This window comes from Spodoptera frugiperda, chromosome 16 (assembly GCF_023101765.2).
Source record: "Spodoptera frugiperda isolate SF20-4 chromosome 16, AGI-APGP_CSIRO_Sfru_2.0, whole genome shotgun sequence".
NCBI lineage: Eukaryota > Metazoa > Arthropoda > Insecta > Lepidoptera > Noctuidae > Spodoptera > Spodoptera frugiperda.
The window spans coordinates 2226000-2250976 of NC_064227.1; the positions used below are offsets into that span (position 1 = coordinate 2226000).

The 24977-nt window shown below is 36.5% G+C and overlaps 1 protein-coding gene and 1 long non-coding RNA gene across 3 annotated transcripts in view; one reads left to right on the plus strand and one right to left on the minus strand.

Annotated features, from left to right (window-relative positions):
- LOC118281929 (zinc finger protein 628) overlaps positions 1-24977 on the minus strand; it is a 126669-nt gene that overhangs the window by 81549 nt on the left and 20143 nt on the right. The window lies entirely within an intron of this gene.
- LOC118281932 (uncharacterized) lies at positions 1483-3772 on the plus strand. The gene is made up of 3 exons (XR_004784267.2): positions 1483-1591; positions 3159-3243; positions 3477-3772. It is a non-coding gene; the product is annotated as an uncharacterized LOC118281932 (long non-coding RNA).

Below are 24977 nucleotides of genomic sequence, written 5' to 3' on the forward strand. Positions count from 1 at the left end.
CGTGCAGTTGATAAAATTTTGAAAAATCCACAACTTTTCCGCGATAACCCCGCCCTCTTGCGAGGAAAAAAAGCTCCACGGCCGTATTCATAGTCTAGTCTCTTAGAATAAAAATTATATACAGTACCTACTCAGTATGAAAGTGAAAATTGTGTTGATGAATTGAATCTTTGTACAGTTCTTTGCAAAATTCGAAATATTAGTTAATATTTTTTGTATTACCTATTTCTTTACGGAATGAAGCCGTAACTACATTTTAAAAAAGTAACAGAATCACGCTGAAACAGCAGTTGTTTTTAACCCTAGAAAGATAGTCTGCGTAAAAATGACGCATGCGTTTGCGAAATATAGCTCTATCTTTCTTAATAGTGGGAATCCATAGATGTGCGTTTAGGACATCTCATTCGTCGCTGGGAGCTTCCATATGGCGTACGTGTCAGTAAGGTTTTCCGATTTTAAAATATAACGACCCCATGCGTTAAAATTACGCATGATTATCTTTTACGCGACTTTTATTATTTTGATTAGTATAATATTTTGTTTATTTTTTTGATGTTATTGTGATTGTATATCATTACTAACTTTAACAGTTTCTTTTATAGATATTGGTGCAACAATGGGAAGTAGTAATTTGGACGAAGACCGTATCCTGGCCAGTTTCATGCAAAGTGACGACGAGCTTCCCTGTGAGGATACCGATAGTGAAGTAGGTGACCATGAGAGTGAAGATGACGTGCAAAGCGACACAAAAGAAGATTTTATAGATGACTTAGAAGTAGACAGAAGAAAATACTGAAGAACCTATAGTAAAAAAAGGAATTTACTGTACTTTGTGCCCTTCTAAAATAAGGCGAAGGGCAAATGCGTCTTGTAATGTGCCAAAACTGTTTGTAACTGATTTTTATAGAATTCTATGTTCCTATAATATGTATAGGATATTGTTATTGTTGATTATGTGAAAAAAAGGCTGATTATCATGGTTAAAAATAATTTATAGTAGTAAAAGTAAATGTTAAAAAGTTTATTTGATTTATGACTGAAGTTTATAAGTTTGGTTATTTTTTATTAAAAAAATATTTATAAATATATTATCTGCAGTTTAAATTATTCTTATATATGTGTTAATATATATAACATACAATTTTATTGAAATAAATTAATAAACAACAACCTACAGCTAAATAAAACACATGCGTAAATTTTACGCATGAGTATCTTTTCCGTACTACACAATATGATTATCTTTCTAGGGTTAAGAACTTTTTTGTTGAATAATATGTTGCGTATTTATGTCTAACTACGGGTCCTAAACTGTGTGAAGTACAATTTAAGTTCATCATATTTTTTTCATTTCACTTTTCTTATTTCTCAACCTCAACAACATGTCACAAAGCGACAATCTATCCACGACTACGAATACAGCACATCTTATAAATAAACGCGTTATCAACGACTAAGTATAAGTCGTATGTATGTTGCAATCATAGAGCTCTTTGTATGAAACAGATAATGAACTACTTCTGTCTAGAGCGCCGAGAAAGATGGACGTTTTGTATGGAACTTGTTGAAATATTTCTAGTAATTCTACTAGGTAAGTAGATATAGATCTTTTATAGTTGTGTGTTTGGTGTGAGTAAGGGTAACGTGCGCGCTTCAAAGGGCTATCAGATCACTACAGATGGGGCTCAGTAGGGCTGATGCCCAACCCGGAGTTGCGGACTACCTAGCGGGTTTACCGAGGCTCCGGCTCGAAAAGCAGTAGTAGGAACAGGGTGGATTTGGATCAGTAAGAGTCTGAGACTCCCTCTCGCCTCATAGAACACCAGCTTCCAATGTGCTAGTAAGGTTACCGCTGGTCCAACCCTCAAATCCCCAGAATATAAGTATTGGTAACGCACTTGAACTCCTCTAGTGTAAGGGGTTCATTGGCAAAGCCCATTGCTCAAAATTAGGTGATTCATGCACTCATTATAAAGTATTCCTATCACAAGACTCCAATCAAACTTTTTAATCATAGTATTTGAATTGACTACTTTAAACAGCCCTAACATAACTTGTGGTCAATAGACTAATACCGAATTAAACTCAGCGAACGTGACGTTTAGACTAGAACCTTTTTTTCTAATACCAAGATAAAATAACTATTATATTAAATATAGTTTGTGGTTACGGTTGAACTGTGGTTTTCAAGTTGAACGAGTTATTTTAAGACTTAAAGATGTCTGGTATAGGGATGATGACGGGGTATGAAAATTAAAAATGTATTTAGTCCGTCAGTTAGGTAATGAAAAAATATAAGACAAGTATTTTTTTATTTTGTGATATAAGATTACAATACTTAGATAAAACGAATCAAAATGTAAGAATGGGAGTAAATACGTCATTTCTACGTTTAAAATGTACCAAGAACTGATGTCCAACGATATTTTAAATCGATATAATTATCTTCGAAAGTATTTGTTTCCGTAAGAAAATAAAAAATACGTGTCTAATATTTTAAAATAATCTACAAGACGGACATTAAAATAAAAATTAGTCATCTAATCTGTTGTGTCCAGTTTATAGTAAAAGATTCCCTCAATAATATGGGACTCACCATGGTTGGTGAAAAATTGATGTTACATTGTATGTATATGTGCTTCTCTGCTTACCCCCTCAGGGAATCAAAGGCAGGACTATATTATGTAGGTAAGTCTGATAAGCCAAGCCTTAATATTACAAAAGTATATTAAAAAAGCATCATTTTGTTACAATGTATGCAGTTGGCATATTGATATACAATAATTATAAGATTATAATTAGTGTTGTTGCCAAGCTAATAAAATTATATCGATAATTTAGATAGTTATAACTTCATCATAATTAATTGGTAGCTAAGTGGTAGAAGGTAGAGGTGTTGCTAGCTAATTTATATGTCTTATTGGAATGGGGAGAGATGAGTAGATGATAAAAATTGGATGGAAAGACAGTGCAAAGAATGATATGGTAAAAGGAATTTAGAAATAATAAGAAGTAATGGAAAGAATACATTGTATTGATCTCAAGTAGCTTTGTATTGGGATTAGGACAAAAAAAGAAAATCGTTAGAGATAAATACAATTTTCAACTTGTTTGTATATTTATGAAAAAAATAATAAGAATGTTTTATAAAATTCCAGGTGCTGTGCTGATCAGTTCTGCCTATAAATAATTTGAAATCCTTCAGAGTCTAATTGGGACTATTACATTTACTATAATGTAAAGGTATGTATGTACTTCTTATTAATTCAATTAAAAATAGGTATCGTAATTATTTACTAAGCTGTTGTCTATTATCAGTATTATTAACACAGCCTATAATAACCACTGCTGACCAAAGCTTTGAGCATTATTACACGCTTGCTCAATGCGGGTTGACTGTTGTCTATAAATGAAACAATTTTTTTATGTTACTAAATTACCAGTAATATTAAAAATATCAATTTCTAATTTTACAGAACCAGACCGACAAAAGAAGAACCAGGAACTCTGGGAACTAATTAGAAAAAAGCCAGCCATAGCGAAAACAGCAATCCAATTAGACAAAATCTCGATAGAGATAAATTTGTCGATATCGATATTCCAATTACCCCACACTAGAGGTCGCTAACGGCAAAATGTGCGCCGGCGCACTAGAGATAAATCTTTTTACTGCACACTTCGATTAGAAAATTCCTTTATTAATTGACTGGCTTAATTAAACCAATTTCTGTAGTTTCTTCCTTGTGGTAATATTATCGGAAGAAATTATGGTGTTATTGTTTTTTTTTTATTGGAACCGCATTCTTTGGTGTATTAGGTCATATAGTTACTTATTAATTAAAGATGTCAAATTGTGTAACGTAGACGTAGATAGCTGCTAGTAAATAATTATAATATGAGTAAAGAACCTCTACATAGGAGGGTTTGCCATAATCATTGCTCTTGACATGTAACATGGTTTGGTGGTAACATTTAACCTCCGTACTCAGAGTCATTAATGATTATCACATAATGATTACTTAACCCAATCCTTAGCAAATGTTTTCGATACAAAATCGTTACTAAGGAATAGTTTAAGTAATCATTAAATGTCTCTGAGTGCGGCAGTAAGAGGTTCGGTTTAATCCCTTATTCGATCGTAATACCCACGAGAATATGTACCTACATGTATCCTACTCTGCTATCACACTACGGTAATGGCAATACTATGACACTACGACTACAACAGATTATTCCACGACATACCAACCATTATAAAAAAAAACTTAGATAATTAAAATACGCAAACACCTAGCAACCATTTATAGTCATTCTTCCCACCTCACAAGAATACCATTTTTTATTTAAATCTTTAAATCCATTCTCAGAAACTGCGCACGAGTGTTTACAACCGCTAATAAATAGTCTACGCACTTTCAACATAAAAACATAGGTACAGAAAGGCCTAACATTAGATTCCAAAGGGGCCCCATAAAGAGCGCAGTATTAGAAAACAGATTAAGATAAAAGTAAGAAAAAATAAATCAACTACCCACGCGACCTAGGGGCATCGGACACACACAGAGTAGAAAGAACTAAAAAAAAATAAAGAACGAGCAAGTAAAAAAAAAAATCGCAAAAGCGATGCGAATATATCCGAGGCGAATGACCTGCGAAAAATAAGACGAAAACGAACTCCAGCGCACATGTGCGTTCGGCCATTTTTTTGTTTCTGTCCCTTTCTTACGCCAAAAAAGGTAGGCGTGTGCGCGGGCGGGAAAGAGAGGGGAGATAAAAGAAAGCGCGCGGAAAGAGTTGGCGGTCGTTCGCGCTCCGGTTTAGTTCCGAACATTGCCGCTAGGTGCGCTTGCGCAGCGGGAAAATTTCTTCCTGTTTTGAGTTGGCGTCGTCCTTTTTTGAGGAACTTTAGATGCGCGTGAGTTTGTTATTATTTTGTGTTTTATGCGTGAATCATAATTTAATTTTGACAAAATTATTAATGTTTTGACCTCTCTTGTAGAAATAAAAGTTATTTTCCTGAACTATCCGTTAAATTCGTTGATTATTAATTCTATAAATGTCCTTTTTTATCGAAAATAAATATGTTTCACAAAATTTTTATTCTTTAAGTTCAAGTTAGCATCTATAAAAATATTTCCTTAAATAAAATACAAGATGTGAGAAGAAAGCGTAATAAAATATCGGTGCGCCATGCATTAGACTAAGAGCCCCCATACGCGCTGTGCGACAGTTTTATAGACACTTAAAATAGACCATATCTTCCTGTTTGTTACATTTACACATTATATTTGCGTTCAGTATCTTCAAAGGGGTAGGCAGAGGTGTCTAACGCGCTTCGTTTGCACATAATGCTCAATTATGTTCAGACAATTATTTCGCTTTAAGAACTCTGAAACTTTTACTATGTCCTTTTAAAATAACAATAGACAATAAGTAAATTTATTTATTGGGGAACCCTTTTTCTAGGTGCCAGCAGGTACGCTAGCAATGATAAAGCAAGCAAAATCATCATCATCATTTTTCAATGATGATTCTGCCTATCAATGGTTATTGTTGATCAAAACCTCTTCTCGCAAGGAAAAGGTTTGAGCATTAATTACCATGTTTGCTCAATGTGAGTTTGCGATTTCTAACTTATAATCAAAAATTATAAGCTCAAGTTTCCTTACACAGTTTTCCTTCACCGTTTTGTCAGTAGTGTCTACATAATTTTAGAAAGAACATATGAATCGAAAACCTCACATTAATATTTGGTAGGTTTCGAAATCGCACCCTCATGCATAAGGAGTCCAACTCCGGGCCACCACGACTACCATTTAAACTGGAAATGATTGTATTTCAAGATTTTTTCTAATAGATACTTAATAGTAATAAAAATAATTCCGCAAAACGTTTTCTTTGGTTGAAGAAGAATTATTAATTTGTAAATTTTAACTATTTATTAAGAATTGCATCTAGTCACTTAAAAATGTAGGAGCATTATGACTGAATGTTTTTCGACATAACTTCTCTCACTACGTGCCAAGTATGGGAATTATGAAAGAAAGGCCTTCAGCAGTTATTGTTTTTCATCTCACGATGATGAATAAAAAAAGGAAAAGAAAAAACTCTTAAAATAATTATTATTTGACCTGGGAAGGAAACCCGTGACTTTGTGTTCAGTAGTAACATTACCGGTAGCCCATCGCAACTCGTAAACCCAATGATAGACTAATTAAAATAAACTTTAACTACCAGCAATAAGCATACTATGATAATATGCATTTTATAACATAATTTACTGTTCTGCCCACCCTGTCATTTTCAAGTCGTAATGTTTCATAACTGTTAGGATAATCTTTCTCATTTTTATGTGACTGACTTGTTGGTCGGGTGGTCGCAAGTATGACTGGCAGGGGGTTTGATTCCCGGGTCGTGCAAAGTATTTACTGGCCTTTTTCGGTTTTTCAATTTTTCAGTAGTTAGCACGGATTCTGGAATAAGGTACTAGTCAAGTGGTTGTAAGGTAAACTGTCTAAGGTTGAAAATGATCGAAAAATCTATATAGATACCGCATTAAATTAGCATTGATACATAGTTTAAATTTTTCATTCACTTGAATTGAGTGGCGTTTCAGCCATTTGTCAAAGATTTTTATCCATTTGTGGGGCATTTCTTTTTTTTTGTTTTGTAGACTATGAAACACGATATTGTGTTAATTAGAAATCTCACGGAATATAGGCCAAGCCTATTTGCTATATAAAAGCATGCACCACCTAATTCTGTACCTACCCCATTTTATGTACAAAAGGCGTGATGTTATATTATTTCTTTACAAAACCCCCACTTCCCTACACAATCCAGTTTGCATCAAAACTAGTCTAACTACAAACTAAGTATTAGAAAAAAACATCAATAACGACTCTAGCGCTTCCATATTTCATATTATACTTATAAACAGTATTAAAAGCTACTCCGTAATATCTTCCTTATACGTTTTTTGTTTCATTGTAAAATGTACCTTGGATGAAGAAGAATAAAGTTGCTTTTTGTGGTCGGTAGTCTAATGAATCTGTCGGCCGATTGATTTAGAAGGCAGTGCCTTTTTTAATTGATGCTTTTTCTCGGCATGTTTATAGGGTACCTGTTAAGGGGGAGCCCTAAACTATAGTGGGAGGTAGTTTATTGTTTATTGGGAACGGGATTTGGTAATAGGAACACTCCTTTTTAAAATAGAATAGATGATAAAATGAATATAAAGTGATGTGCTTTAAATTTGCGTCCACCATTGTTTGTAGTGAAGTTGATTGAACAAAAGTTGATTGATCAAAATTTTTTAAAGGACACTTTTAAGGGTACTTTCTACTTCTTCTTTCAACGTGTCGTCAATTGACGAACGCATTACATGGGAAGAGGAATGCTCTGTCCACGATGCGACATTTGACGAATACATGCAGTATAACGTGTGATTGATGCAACGTCTCCGTAATAATATGGACAGTTTTCTTCGCAAGCATTTGTTTCCGAATCGTCATGCATTCGTCAATTGACGAAAGCGTACTTATACAATGTGATTAGGTCGACTGTAGCCCTTAGTTTAAACGCAGAAGACAAGTTGCACCTAGATTAGTTATAGTTATATTAGTTCTAATTCAATAAACTTTCCGTATCAAATTTTGTAGATCTAGCCAAAGCTATATTGAACAAACTTCAGATAAAAGGAATTTATTTGCATGTGGTATTCTCCTTAACAAAAAACTAGTTTATAGCAATCCCTGCTTGCGCCGTAACCCAGCAAGATTGAAGATTTTTATATGATAGGCTTATTAATTATTTTCTAATAAATATGGTAAGAGAACTTATTCAAGAAGTAATTTGTCTATTTTAACTTCCCGTATCTAAATTATTACAGAATATGTGCATTGTGCATGTCAAGTGAAAATTATTTATTTTAAATGGACCGGGAAGGCACTTTTGAACGTCAAAGCAAATCACTACATAGTATAAAACAAAGTCGCTTCGTCTGTCCCTATGTTCCTTTGTATACTCAAATCTTTAAAACTACGCAACGGTGAGTGTCATATTCTCCACGTTTGGCAGCGGGTTGGAAAATAACAGTTTTTTATCAGAAACAAAGTCAAAGTAATTTGTTTCAATTAGACCAGGAATACATTATTGAACGTCAAACAAATCGTGAGACAACGCTGTTCATGATGAAGATTCCCTCTGTGATTTGAAACTAGTCGAGCTTTTTTCAAAAACGTAAATAACGTGAGAAAACCGTTGTTTCTACTAAGTAGTCAGTCTAACAAAATATTAAAAATGTCAGTCTCTCGATCAATCCTTAATCAGTTAAACATTATAATTCCTTAGTCAGCTCTAATCACACCCACAGCAAGAGTAGAGGTGACAAATATATTCCACTCTACCATCACCATACATAACTTGAACACTGTCTAGCTAAACTTAGGTAAGCAGAAGTGTACCTATACGATTTTGGTGATGAAATACCTCGTCTCAATCGATGGGGGTCACTGAACTCTAGCTTTAGTCCTTAGAATATTGTTCCAGGCTAGTAATTGAGTTAGGTTTCTCAAAGGGTATGTCTTCTAGTAAATTGTTCCATACTATGGGTAAATACGAGGCAGGAAGGAGGATTTGGGGTTCGATTCTTGTTTTGGATAGTTTTGGTGGTTTTGAAACTGATTTGGTGGTTGTGATTGACTGTTGGGAAGGTTTTGGGGTTGATGTCCAGGCTGGGTATCAAACTAAAAAGGCTTACATAAAAACTTAGGTACTTACATAAAATCATGCTTTTTTTTTCTATGGGGAGTAGACAGAATCTATAACATAATAAAGAATATTTACCCATACTATAATATTATGAGAACACAATTTCAAAATACTTATAACTCAACAATAATAATTTGATTAACCTTAGATCTAGCAAAAACTTTACTCGACCTGGAATCGAACCCGAGACCTCTGCTGGACAACAAGGTAGTCTATAAGTCATATGATACCTAGATCTTTTTAAAACAGGTTGCGTCAGTACATAGTAAGTAGACTCGCTTTACTTCATACAAAGTTATTATATTTCTTTTGAGATCATACTTCAAGTTTTATTACGTTACTGGCTTTATAGTTTAGTGGCTACAAGGTGTCATGTAGGACAAGGTCTTTAATTCGATTCCTTGGTCTTTAAGACCAAAAGACGCCTTTAAGGGAGGAAAATCATCCAATGACTTCTCCCGCCTTGGGCGAGGCGAGAGAGTGTCAGACTCTTACTGACTAAAATCCACCTCATTCCTACTCCTGCTTTTCGAGCTGGAGCCCCGGTAAACCCGCTAGATAGTCTGCAGCTCCGGAGCAATAGACGCCGGGAGACGTGCCCTGTGGAAAACTATTATTTTTTCTCATTATTTTTATAGAATAGGGCGGCAAATAAACGGACGGATTGCCTGATGGTAAGCAATCGGTGCTGCCCATGAATAATTACAACACCAGTAGAGTTTCATCCTTTGGGGATTAAGGATTGGGAGGAGGAGTGGGGCTCTGATAACCTCACTTACACTGCAAAAACAACGTAATCGAAAAGAGGGATAGCCTCACAGACAACTGGCGTTTATGTTATGTTATGGGAGGTTTAAACTTCTCCGTCATCCTGAAAAACCAGTATCTCCTCTCGTGTTACGGGTGCCCATAGGTGGTGCCGATTGCTTACCATTAGGCGATGCGTCTGCCTAAGTATACCATGAAATATATCTTAATTTCTAACAATGCTTCCATCAAAAACTAACCGCTGTTACTCGAAACTAGTATAGCTTTTCTCCATCAATTTACGTAAGTAAATCGAGATTTTTAGTTAATTTAGTATGTCTCACGACAGCTACAATAAAAATATTTGCAAACGCACCCTTGACTCAGGAAAAATCCTAGTATAAGTTATAAAAAATCCTCTACCTATCTATCCCCTTTGAAGAAATATGAGGCATTCATTATATTATGTATAAACCCGGTCTACCTACTTATCCAACCAGTTTTAAAAACACTGGTATCATGTGACTATGTGCATAGTCATATTAAACATAGTATTATGAAGGCTTTTTATTATGTGAGAATGACTCATGTACTATTATCGTGGCTTTTATTCTGTAGAGGGATAAGCAGAGGCGTACATACTAATGTGACACCTACTTTTTATTAATATTTAAGCGACTTAAAAGAAAGAAGTTTCTCAGTTTGACTTGTATGTTTGTGTGTCTTGCGTTTGCCTGAATCGATTTTAATGCGGTTTTCAGCATAGTGTTTTTCAGACTTAGGAAAAGGTTTCAGGTATGTTAGCCGTTTTAAAAAAAATGGAGGTTCGCACTTTTATATATGTGTTTTACGTATTGTCCGCGATAACATAGACAGACATACAAATTTATTCAATATATCATAATGTTGTGAAATAAATAATAATTCATTTAAGCTAGTCAATCGACTAGTAGTCTTATAAATAAAATATTAGATGTTGCGATATTGTCAGTAGGTACTAATTGACTGGTCCCATAGAATTTGGATTATAATTTGCGACGGTCTCCTAGATCTAGGGGGCATAGCTACTGAGTACGTGGGTTCGATTACCGCACTAAACAACTCTCTGTGTGATCCACAAATTATTGTTAAGGGTCTGGGTGTCATGTGTATGTGAACTTGTATGTTTGTAAACGCATCTACGACACAGGAAAAATCCTAGTGTGGGGCATTTCGTTATAAAAAAAAGCGAAGCCTCTAACTAATCCAACATTTACCTTATATGACCCAAGAAACAAACCCAGAACTACTAAATTAGTAATTCATACTTATAACAACTAAACCATAGTAGCAATCACACAAAATCTTCATTCATAACTAACATACCATAACCAAAAAACTCCAAACAACACAAGGTCTACAATCTAGTCATAGCCTACAAGCTATGCCACCCCCCCTCATCCCCACCACCGGTGACTCAGAGTTGCGCGCGCGCATGTTTTGCAACCAAAATTCTACCGGTTCGAGACAATGGCATTATTAGGCGTTAGACGCCATGTTGTTTTTTAGCCAAAGTTGTTATGTCTACTATGTAATGTGGTACCTAGTTATAATTTACTTTAAATGTTTTACATAAGGTTCAATTTTCTTTGGCAGTTGATAATAAGGTTGCTGTTTTAATTATAGTTCTGAAATCTGGTTTCAATGGCTTCTAATGTTGTTGTATAGAATTTTGTGCGTGAGGCGGATATCTTTTTTTTAATAGTATTTGTTTACACCGGGATTTTTTTTATGGTATAAATCGGTAAGCGACCAGACGGATCACCTGATGGTAAGCCATCAGTGCTGCGCGCCGCCCATAAATACCCGAAACCCCAGAGCCGTTACATGTGCGTTACCGACATTTCAGGGGTTGGGGATTTAAGGGTTGTTGGGGAATCGGGAATTGGGGAGATTGGAAAGGGGATACACAACGAAACACAAGGAAAACGTTGTTTCACGTCGATTTTCTGTGAGGCCGTGGTATCACTCCGATCAAGCCGGAAAATATAGATATGTCGGAGAACAGTTCGTGAACACTTAAGACGACCGCTGCCAGCCCCTTTTCCATGAATCACTTGAAAATCAATTGGTTTAGTTTTAAGTAAAATTGTAAAGATAGTGTGATCGACACATGTTAAGTACGTAAGACAAAAAACAGTTAAGGGCTGCGACCCTGCAAAGAGTGTGGTTTTTTTAGGGACGCTATAGGACCCAGCCGATACGAGGAAGGGTCAGACACACATTCCTTCATGGGACACGGTTGCGCGATCACGCTCATCTCTTAGGACAATCCTAATTGTAAACTAGTACAGTATTAACAACTTTTGTAAAAGCTTACATTACGTTATTGACTGTTATCATTGCGAATACAATATTGTAATAAACATAGACAAACAATGTAGTTCTCATTACTACCGATTATTACCGCGACGACACCCCGACTCCGTCATCAGAAGTGGGATTACCTCGTTCGAGTGGACGCTGTGATCATGGACGCGAGGAAGTGCGAATGTTGTTGGAGGTGCAAAAATTCTCCGACGCTAGTACGCGCTTTCAATAGACTTTGGTGAGCTTTCGTGTAACCAAGAAATCGTTGAGCGGTACGAAGATATTTGGGGTGGACCAGGAGGGGACTGTGCTTCGGAGGTGGCCTGTGCTTCGGAGGTGGCCTGTGCTTCGCGCGCATCATGCGCAGCGTTAGCAGCGCCGGTGACGGCGGGTCCTGCGAGCTGTGGAGCCCGTGTTGCGGGTGTGCGCGGCGTGAGACGCTGTAAGAGCCGATGCAGGCCTCGGATGACAGCAAGCCAGACTTGCTGGTGAACGACTTGTGGACGTCGGTGCCGCCACAGTCCTTGCCGGAGTTCTACAGCATATTGGTCAGTTCCTTTCATTCTGTTATAACTGTGGAACCGAGTTTATCCTCAAGAGTTCATTGCACAAGCGTAAATAATAGAGTTAAATTAGTGACATGGCTTTTGTAATTCTTTCACGAGCCCGTCTGGCGCCGGACTCTACAACTGGATGCCCAAGGCGCTCGAGCGGAGGAGCCCGAGCGTGTGGTACGCGCTGTATGACCGCAAGTTGTACGGTTGCGCGCCGGTATTGGTGGCGCGTCGCCGAACGGCTGTGTGCGAGCCCCAGCTGTGTGCAAGCTGCTGCGGTCCCGCTTGTAGGCGAGCTGCTGCGGCCCCGGCTGTGTGCGAGCTGCTGCGGCCCCGGCTGTATGTGAGCTGCTGCGGTCCCGCTTGTATGCGAGCTGCTGCGGCTCCGGCTGTGTGCGAGCTGCTGTGGCCCCGGCTGTGTGCAAGCTGCTGCGGTCCCGGCTGTGTGCGAGCTGCTGCGGCCCCGGCTGTGTGCGAGCTGCTGCGGCCCCGGCTGTGTGTGAGCTGCTGCGGTCCCGCTTGTATGCGAGCTGCTGCGGCTCCGGCTGTGTGCGAGCTGCTGCGGCCCCGGCTGTGTGCGAGCTGCTGCGGTCCCGGCTGTGTGCGAGCTGCTGCGGCCCCGGCTGTGTGCGAGCTGCTGCGGCCCCGGCTGTGTGTGAGCTGCTGCGGTCCCGCTTGTATGCGAGCTGCTGCGGCCCCGGTGGGCGCCTGCTAGCAAAGGTGGTGAACGAGAACGTGTGGACGTCAGTACCGCTGCAGTTCTCGCTGGAGGTCTACAACACTTTGGTGCGTTCTTTTCATTTTGTTACGACTCTGAAGGCGAGTTTTCCCTTATAAAGGAGTCTATATCGTCAAAGATTCATGCCAAAAGAGTAAATAATACAGTCCAAATTGGTGATAAAAGTGTTTATAGTACCTACTGTACAAATATCAGCTTTGGTTGAAAGTGACGATATTGCTCTTGAAATTCTATTTCATGTTCTTCCTGACAAATATTTACGACGTGGTATCCTGATTGGTTACGACATTATATCTCACGGTATTAACATCCTAATTTCGTCTGATAAGCTGTCTTTTACAAATCATGGTCAGTAAACGCTGCGTCGTCTCCGCCCTTGTTGCAATAGATTAACGAACAGGCTGAAGCAGGAAATATCAGCCGGTCGTACAAATACGCGAACGATCTGTTACATTCTCATTTACTATATCACTGAGTTGCAATACGAGATTGCTTTGAAGATGAAAAATGCATTAATTTACCTCAATCACCTAATTTTATATCAGCAGTAATTGACTATAAATGCTCTCATACTTTTCTTAAATCAAGTGCAGTTTGTCAGAGTTTAGGCTCAGGGTGCTGATATAATTGTGATCTTCGGATCCGTCCCAACCTGTTGGTTTTCAGCTAAAATCCTTGCGCCTAACCGGGTCACTAGGGTTCACTAGGGTAACCGCGAATTTGTGAGTGTAGTCCAGTTGAAGTACTTATTGTAAAATCTTAAAAGTTAAAGTGTAGTTTGTATAGTTAATAAAAATAAACTACTGTGTAACTCGAAGTGTGGTTTGTTTGATAACTGCCGAGTCGCTCATTCGAACAGATCGCTTGAGAAAACAAAAATGCCTATGAATTAACATTTGAATGATTCGTCTGAGGAACATGAAATTGAATAACAAGTTTTCTAAAATATTGTGATTGAATAAAATCTGAACATGAATAGCAAGATGTTGAAAGCAAATGCAATTACTGAAATATGTAACTGATGATTAAGATATTATGACGATTTACTTACTAGATCAATCTAGTTTATTTAATTTTTTTATCGAGACTGGTTTTATAACTTCAAAATGCATGTGTTAGTGTGTAGTCGTAGCTCCGGTTTAGCCGAAGAGTGTGCGATGCGCATCTAACAATGCAGGTACTGGATGGTTGAATGGATAATCGGTGTAATGCGTGTGTTAGTTTGTAGTCGTAGCTCCGGTTTAGCCGAAGAGTGCGCGATGCGCATCCAACAATGTAGTTACTCGATGGTTAAGTGAAAAATCGGTGATGCATGTGTTGGTTTGTAGTCGTAGCTCCGGTGTAGCCGAAGAGTGCGCGATGCGCATCCAACAATGTAGTTACTCGATGGTTAAGTGAAAAATCGGTGATGCATGTGTTGGTTTGTAGTCGTAGCTCCGGTGTAGCCGAAGAGTGCGCGATGCGCATCCAACAATGTAGTTACTCGATGGTTAAGTGAAAAATCGGTGATGCATGTGTTGGTTTGTAGTCGTAGCTCCGGTGTAGCCGAAGAGTGCGCGATGCGCATCCAACAATGTAGTTACTCGATGGTTAAGTGAAAAATCGGTGATGCATGTGTTGGTTTGTAGTCGTAGCTCCGGTGTAGCCGAAGAGTGCGCGATGCGCATCCAACAATGTAGTTACTCGATGGTTAAGTGAAAAATCGGTGATGCATGTGTTGGTTTGTAGTCGTAGCTCCGGTGTAGCCGAAGAGTGCGCGATGCGCATCCAACAATGTAGTTACTCGATGGTTAAGTGAAAAATCGGTGATGCATGTGTTGGTTTGTAGTCGTAGCTCCGGTGTAGCCGAAGAGTGCGCGATGCGCATCCAACAATGTAGTTACTCGATGGTTAAGTGAAAAATCGGTGATGCATGTGTTGGTTTGTAGTCGTAGCTCCGGTGTAGCCGAAGAGTGCGCGATGCGCATCCAACAATGTAGTTACTCGATGGTTAAGTTGTGACTGGCTGTAATGCATGTGTCAGTATGTAGTCGTAGCTCCGGTTTAGCCGAAGAGTGCGCGATGCGCATTTGACAATGTAGTTACAGCTGGTTAAGTGATATCAACATACGGTCGGCCCACTGGTCATGTGGTGCGACACAATTGAGGTTCTCAAACCAGGTCTCATTATCTTTTGTTATTTCTTACAGTAAAATTGTTGAGAATAAAATAAAATCAAAATTTGAGCAGTTTCTGCTTAACAAAATAATAATGTCAAGTTTGAATTCAAAGTCTTGCTGTCAGGTATGACCGAGACAAAAGTCTACTGTGGTGAATGTTTCCACTTGCAGATTGAACATCACGCGAGGACGTGTGATAACGTCAGGATGGCCGTGTCGGAGAACAGTTCGTGAACACTTAAGACGACCGCTGCCAGCCCCTTTTCCATGAATCACTTGAAAATCAATTGGTTTAGTTTTAAGTAAAATTGTAAAGATAGTGTGATCGACACATGTTAAGTACGTAAGACAAAAAACAGTTAAGGGCTGCGACCCTGCAAAGAGTGTGGTTTTTTTAGGGACGCTATAGGACCCAGCCGATACGAGGAAGGGTCAGACACACATTCCTTCATGGGACACGGTTGCGCGATCACGCTCATCTCTTAGGACAATCCTAATTGTAAACTAGTACAGTATTAACAACTTTTGTAAAAGCTTACATTACGTTATTGACTGTTATCATTGCGAATACAATATTGTAATAAACATGGACAAACAATGTAGTTCTCATTACTACCGATTATTACCGCGACGACACCCCGACTCCGTCATATATATATACTTAGGTAATTTTGTATGTATATATTTTTTTTCTAGACTAAGTCAAACTAATAATACTTAATAACGAATTAATACATAATCATTATCAATTTGAGCACCATTGAAGTACCGTTCGACATAAATTAGATGGGAGGTAAGCTGGTGAGATGACACTATTTAGTGGCACCCTGCCAATTTCGAGTGCCATCTACAACAATTGGTACTTCGTTTTTGACTTTTACGATTAGATAAGATAAAGGTTATATTCTGTTTTTTGTGGTATAAGCCGGTAAACGAGCTGACGGATCACCTGATGGTAAGCAATCGCCGCCGCCCATGGACACCCGGAACACTAGAGTCGTTACAAGTGCGTTGCCTTTTGGGGGTTAGGAATTTAAGGGTTGTTCTGAAACTACTAAACGGATTTTGATAAAATTTGGTATACAGACAGGGTACGTGCTGACTTGGCCGCTAACAGAACCTAGTACAAAATAAAATCTAACATCAAACATCACATAAAAAAGTAATTCCATTCAAAAATAAACTTTACAAGCTTCTATTTAATCACATTTTAAATAAACCAATCAATCAGTTACAAATTGCAATCGTTCAGTAATAAAATCGTACCTACAGCTGCGCCTACGCACGATCGTGACTCGTCCGTCAGATAACGGTTAGCTTCGTAACGATATAAGATTTAGAAATGACGCTGAAACTTTAATAATATTGAAAGGTTTTTTTTTTTCTATTTTGTAGGAATCTGAGTCTTACGCCTCTTAAAAAAAAAATTAAAAGTTATTTAAAAAAAACATGCCATCTAAGATAAGTAGGCTTAGTCTAGATAGAAAAGATGCCTAAAATGGATTAGTGCGACGGTCAGGCAAAGTATTACTGGGCTTTTTTCGGTCTTCAAATTTTTTTTCAGTAGTAACACGGAGTCCGGAATTGTGCCCAGTATATGGCAATAGGCTCACCCACTATTACATGGGACTTCTAACACAAATGGTAAAAAGTGGGATTAAGCACCGTAATGTGCTCACCCCATTGGGAACACGAACCTTAGGTGACAAAAAAAACTATTGAACTAATGTCAAATATCTATTCATTTCGGATGGGTTATACATTTCAGCTATTAGCGCAGCAACTATTTTATTAATTTCAATAATACTTTTCAGTATAGACACAGATACCTACATATAAAACGTCAAACTCGTCTTACCTTTGAAAAACGATATATGTTACCTAATCGGCTATAGAAAGGCGTGAAGCTAGACAGTCTGCGCCCACGCACATCGTGACCAGTAGACGGTAGTCCTGTTAGGTATTTACGATTTTAAATATTACCGACTGATGTATCTCTCACGGTTTCTTTGAAAATGTGGGTAGCAGTGGTGGCTGGTTTGTTTTGAATTATTTTCGGAAAATTTAAGATTTTATAGAAGGTATTTAGCATAATTTAGCTGCACCTAGCTTCACTGATAGACAGTTAAATTTGACGTTTCGAAAGTGCTTGATTTAGGATTAATTGAAATAAATGCTTTGACTTTGATTTTACGCTATTTATTTCATGAAATGGCTGTTTTCTGGCTATTTTTAGAGAAGGGTTAATAGACAAGTTTTTATGACATATGTGATTATTCCTTTTATGAACCTATGTCCGTGAATCTTAAAAATGCTCTTACAGCCACACCACAAGCAGATGCAGTCAGTATGGTAAGGTTTACTCTCAAGAACTAATAAAATGAACGAACTAAAGCTCAATTCCTTTTACGACATGAATATGACTCCCGATTTCATTCGAAATTCGTAGAGCTTTCCTCCATTACTTCATGGGAATAAGACGTCGATATTTTCATTTCTTTCTTTCTTTCAATATACTAAAATTAAATAAAGTTCAGTAATAAATAAAATAGCAATAAATTCTAACCCAACCAATCAGAAACCAGAAGCGTAGATTCGAACGTTTTAGTTTAAAATACCTAAACGCAACCTCGGATAAAAGCGGCACCCATGTTTTTGCGCCCAACGCTATCTAGAAACGAAGATCAAACGTTGGAATACATACATTACCGCGTATATACACGTACATTAAACCACGCACACAACTGGAGCACCGATGTATATGCAATGTTCTAAAGAGCTGCGAAATATCGGCAATGTTTATTTTAACTGACTGAAAGAAGGCAATGTGGTGTTTGTTAGGCTTGGTGCATACGTAACGGGCGAGGATGGATTGTAGTTTTAGATAACGTATTTATTATTTTAAGGGCGGGTGTTGAAGAAAGGTTTTGTGGTAAAATAAATGGAAATGCAAGAAAAAGTAAGGGTTGGTTTGTTTGGCTATCTGTGACTATTTTAAATATATTGAAATTAAATTATCAAAACATCTACATACATGTATTGGGTTTTAGATTTTCATACCAGCGAAAAGGTGCGATAATCTCCATAAAGTTCTTAAAAATATTAAAAAACTGTTTTGGTTTTTTTCTGACTTAAGGCGAGTGATGATTTGAATTCATAACGTTTTCTAAGTTAACTTTGCTACTACTCCATGTTAAAACGAAGTTTCGACTGTTTTTTCAGCACAGCATATATATAAAAGTCATACATTCCATTCATTCCTTGCTACTTTTGTCAAACAAAACTACCAAAATATCGACGAATTAAGTATCCTTGCCTGTCACAAAACCATCAAACAAGTTTTATAACCTAGATAATTATTAGGTATCTGAAAAATCTAGCCATGAACTAAATCCGTCAGTGCACACCACTCCTAACAATCCAAATCTATTTTTAATGTTTAGATTCGTAACTCTGTGGATGCAATTTTATGCACAAAATTCTAACGTTCACTCGCGCCGCCATTTTTCAATATTTAAATTTAGATCCAATTCGCAGGAAGCTCGTAGCGTTCTATTTTCGAAATTTTATTTATTCCTAGGCGTGGTTTGGCCAATCTTATATTTGAATGAGTATGATTGAGTATTCTGTCTATGTGTGAAGGTACTAGTAGATTCTTTGTGTATGTTTGTGTGTATAGGTAATACACATACATTGTGTTTAAATATTTATAAGTTCTATGCTTGATCATTCGTCCGTTTAATTTTTTCGTGGGCGGTACTCAAATGAGGTGGAGTATTGTCTTGTCTTGTCTATGGTAAAGGCAGTTTGCTATTTTATTTTGAATTCGGAATAGATTGGTAATATGTCTTGAAAGTGAAAGTTTAATTTATGAAGATTATATTAAATAAGTTATTGGGTAATTAGGTAGGCAAATATTGAAGGTAATAAGTAAATCAGGATCGCAACCTTTGATCGAATTATTAGCATAAAATTAAACTGATATACTAAGACCCTTAGATATTTCGGCACTGTTGTAAGCGCCATGATCACGGATGAACTAATACAGTAACAGTAAAAACTTAAAAACCTGGTTAATATCCCGTTTTAAGTTCTAATGATACTGTTAGTGGTCATGTCAGTTTAAAAACTGATCTACTAATGACATTACAATTTGATTGTTATCTAAATACTAATACGAATACTATAAACTTTCATCTTTCAGAACTCCTAAAACCACCAGCAAAAAGTGATCCTGATCATCATCATCTACACCAATTTTTTCAGGATATACAGGACGCGACAACTCTTAATACATCGTGCCAAAAAGACACTGAAAAGCTTCACAAAAAAAACTAACCTATCCCAAAAGATTTTTAAGTAAGTATATCGTGAGATAAAATGCATACAGATTTAATAACATTGAGTGCAGCATCGAGAATGCAACGCGTTATTTTTACCAGATCTCAACCTTGAATTTTGTCGGTATTTTTGTGAGCAACGTGAACTTGGCTCGCGTCTGCATTTGATCGTAAAAAGGAAAGAAAATAAAAAGGGAATTTTCCGTTTTCGTGAAGTGAAATCATGGTAGTTTCTTGTTCTTTATTTTCTATAAGAACCAAACGGCCGTACTCAAAGTCATTTAATGATTACTTAACCCAGTCCTTAGCAATAGATTTCGATACCAAATCGTTACTAAAAAATAGTTTAAGTAATCAGTAAATATCTCTGAGTGCGGCAGTAAGTCTTGAAATTAGAAAATAGTGAGTAAAAGATAGAATGACGGATCTATATTTTATTGTTTGATTTTACCAAAAGTGTCTTTCTATGAATTTTTTTTTTAAATAACTATCGTAAGTCATACAAAATAATCTAATAACAGTTTTTACGTAATTATACCCATGTAGGGGTGACACTATTGCCATATACTGGGCACAATTTCAGACTCCGTGCTGCTACTGAAAATTATTCGAAAAACCGAACAGCCCATTATTATTTTATAATCTATTTAAAACTATGATTCCTACAATCAAAGAGTTCTCCACGAAAATCATCGCTGCAATTAGAATTCGACATCCATTGATGCGTAACGTATACAAAATATCAATCACGCCAGTCTAAACCGTCAATGTACGTTGAACTGACGTTTATAGGTTGTCATTACCTATGTTAGATTGTAATTGGATGATTTTAGTGAAAATATTTGAAGATAAACTTAGTTTTTGAAAGAAATCTTTCTTACGAATATATGCAACGTCACGCCTTTTATCCCCGAAGGGGTAGGCAGAGGTGCATATTACGGCACGTTATGCCGCTATATAATATACACCCATATATTACCACCTATGTTATAAGTTCCATATAATAGGTGGTGAGCCTATTGCCATACACTAAACACAATTCCAGACTCCGTGTTACTAGTGAGAAGTTTTTTTGAAAACCGAAAAAAGCCCAGTAATACTTTGATCGACCCCGAGACCCCATGTCCGGCAGTCGCACTTGCGACTACTCGACCAACGAGGCAGTCAAGGCAAAAAATCGTGAGCATTTTGCCTTCTCTTACTTTCATTCTAAAAGTTATAATGATTGTGTAATATTACTCCGCTTCTTTCCTAAGGGATCGGTACATATAATGGTAGGTATATTGGATGACAACACGTAAAGCCTAACGAGATCTGGCTCTGAGAAACAAACTAAAATCTTTTTACGAATCTGCATTATTTGGGATTATTAGACATGAAATAATATAAGAATTTAAAATATTCATGTCTGTAGATAACTCATAAATAGGTTAAATCATAAAAGTATCTCGTTTAAAGCTTAATTTTAAATAGATACCTCAAATACCTGTTATAGCTAGTTGCTCAATTTAACACATAATCCTACTCATTTTATAATTATGTCATAAAACACATGATTCCATTAAAAACGGCCTCCAAAATCAAATATGTAATGCTAGAAATAAATCACATTATATACCTATAAGACATAGCCTCTATGTATAAAAACGATACCTACTCAAACGCACACTAGTAAAAAATCTTAAAAGCATGCTACTATTAGAAATACACACATACAAAAATCCATCAAACGCGTTAGAAGCACACATTTAAAAATTGTATCAAATCCACGCACACATGTGTCTAACGTCTCTGATTGGTCGACTCACGCGCAGCGCAGATTTCAAAATATACGTTAATGTTCATTTTTCGACGTTCTATTTTTGTGTACGTAAGTTTTTATCCCTTTTGTAGTCGGATCGAGTCGATTTGATACTTTTTAGGTCAGTCGAAAATTTTGTTGAACAATGGAATTAAATTGGTTCAAGGACAAGTAATTGAGTTGTTTAAAATTAGTTATAATGTTTAAATTATTATTCATAGTTTTTTTAAGAACTAATATTGTATGACATTATACTTAATGAACGGCATTCGATAAACTAATAATTGTAAAATTTAAATAGATTGTAGAAGTAGTTATATTTATTTTCAGTGAAATTAAAATCTTACTAAATGTCCAGGGATCTAAACTACTGACTTATAATTATGATCAATTCAGTGACTACGACAATGAATCGTATTCTATATCGATACATCGCTATATACGAGCACAGCTCGGGATAGCTTCGTTTCACACGTGCTAAGCTATGCGTCCCAACATAATATGATTGGTGGAAACCAAAATTATTCACAGCAATGTAGCATAGCACATATCTGGTGGAAAGCACCCTTAATGCCATTTAACTACCCATCTCCGTACCATCCCAAACTGATAGTATTTATCGCCATTATATCAACTTCCTTTTCTCAGTCTCCTCCATAAACCAGCAACTATGTAAAGCAGTGTGTTAATTTTTAATATTAAAGAGGACACATAAACTGGTTTACTGTTTTCTATTAATAAAACTCGATTTCTCAGTATCAATGTTTGCAGCACCTGCGTGTTTAGTTAGGTATATAGTGTTTATATGTAAAATGGCGTCACGCTTGTTAATTAGTTTGTTTTTTAGTGTTTGGGGATTTTGGGGGATTATTCTTCTTATTTGATGTCAATTTCTTTATTATGTTGTTAGAAGTTGGTAGACATAGTATGTCTTTCCATTCTTTTTCATGGTCAAGAATGACAACTAAGTAAGTAATTTCGTGTTTGATTACTAGGTTTTTTTATCTTTTATTTATTTTGGGATTTAGTCATCATCATCATAAGCCGGAACGCCCACTGTTTGAACAAAAGTCCTCCCTTAGGTTTTTTTAGTGTCAGACTTTTTATTTATTTTGAGATTTAGTCATCGTCATTATCATCATCAGCCGGAACGCCCACTGTTGAACAAGGCCTCGCCCTTAGTCCTGCCTAGGATTTAATAAGAGAGTCATAATATTTTTGTATCTTTTCAACTCCTATGCAGTGATAAATTTGTCAACTTTTTCTTGTTTTTAAATCTTTTTCTTACAAGTAACTGTTCAACTATTAACCATAATATATTATTATCTCATAATACGGAAATTATACAAATCTAACTACTTCATCAATTAAATAAAACACTTTATCAAACAATATTTATTCAATAAATAAATTCAATATAAGTAAGAATGTAATGGAAATATTTTTTTAATGCCAATTATGTTATGTTGTGCTATGTTACACAAGGTTTTATAACACTTATTAGCATAGGAGTTTTATTAAAAATGCGCTTATGTATGTTGGTAATATTGCTGTATTATGATAATTGTATTATAAATTCCTACTATGTTTTATATTTATTTTCTTGTAGTAATGGTAGTAGATGTTTGAATGTTTTTAAATGTTGTTATTTAGTCTATTTTTAGACTTAGTTAGATTTTAGTCTATTTTTTGAGAAGATGGGGCACCTGATTGTAAGCGGGTCACCATGGACACCCGCAACACCAGAGGCTGAGTATTTATTTATGTTCATATTTGAAAAAAATTGGAAAACTTAAAATTAATTTTTTATGATACTTTTTATCAATTTTTTTTCATAAGACTGTAGTAACGTGCCTTTTAAAAATTAATGAGGCATTAATATTTTACTAATCACACAACAAATATTAAATTTAAATAATTTTCAATTACAAAAAAAATGCAAGTATCAAAACCACTGCCACAACACCGCTCCTTTGTGTTTTTTGGCACGGCAGCCAAACATTGGTTTATGCGATGCACCCTTCACGTGTGTGCGTGTATCTCGACTCGTGCGCACACAAAACAAGATGTGCATGTTCGTGTGTTTGTTAAAACATTTACCAAGCAAAACATACAACATTTAGGATAATTGCTGATTTGTTTGTGATTTTATTAAGTAAGCCATGACAGATTGAAGTCTAGCTAGAATTTGTCTATTTCATAATCAACATCCTATGAAAATCCACTGCTGAACTGCAGACTCTATAAAAGAAGGGTTAAGAACTACAGGCTCTATAAAAAGAAGTTTACAAAGATCTCCACGCTTGTCAACGGAGTTGGAGATCACAGTTTAACGGCTGTATTTAATAACCGATCTTTCCATTGTCAATAATCGATCTCTATAGATTCGGGATTGAGATTGAACTTGGGTTCAAAGTCAAAGCATTTATTTTAATTAATCCTATATTAGGCATTTTTGAAACGTCAAATTGAATTATTATCCGTCAGTCTGTCTGTTAGTGAAGCTAGGTGTGGCTAGGTGCTCATTCCAAAGTGTAGCTTCGAATAGAAAAGAACGAGCAAGAAATCCATCATTACTCTTTTAAAGGATTAGCGGGGGATTCGATTCATCAGAGAACACTGCTACCCAGTTTCTGTTATTTCTGCAGTTAACTCTCATCCCACCCACAGCAAGAGTAGCGGTGGAGACAAACATACTCCACTCTATTCTCATCACACGGTTGATCTAGTAGATAATTATTGCACAGGTATTTGTTTAGTCGAAGCTTCAATTTGCATGTAGTGGATGCGCAAGAGTCTCTCTTACGTCATTTTATGAATGGTATTTAGTTGTTGTGCAATTTTCTTTGGAATTGATATCGGAAAGCTTTAAATGGGTTTGGTGTTATGAAAAGACTAGGCAGAGATGTACTAAAAATAATTATTACCACGTTTTTGAGTAATTGGTAGATTAGACTTAAGTACCTATAGGTAAAAAGTAAAAATATAAAGATTTCGTAAACAGTTTTTCAGTCTGTTAACATCAGTTTTTTTATCTTAAAAATGCCTATCTCCTATAAGGATTTCTTCCTGTGTATGTATGTGGGTACGTTTACAAACACACAATTTTAAATTTTAAATAGAACTTATTTTTTAAAAAAGGAAACCGCTTTCTGTTTCTTTCCGCCTCCATTATTTTAAAGTCAGACAATATCCCTAAAACCTTCTCCTAAGTCTGAAAAATACTATGCTGAAAACCGGTTCAACCAAATGCGAGAAAATCATCTATAGACCATACAAATATTTTTTGTGCAGTTCTCAATTACTCAGCCGCGCAGTAAATTCCACAAACCATTCCAATCAAAGTCCAACTTCCATGATTCCTTAGTCACAAAGTCATAGACCATAAAAATACCATGATTAACAAAGACATTTCACTGATATTTACAAACTTTGCTGACCGTACGTATTGTCCCGTTTTTCTGCTAATCGTACTAGGCTAGATATCATAACACTATTGTTCCTAGGTCTATGTTT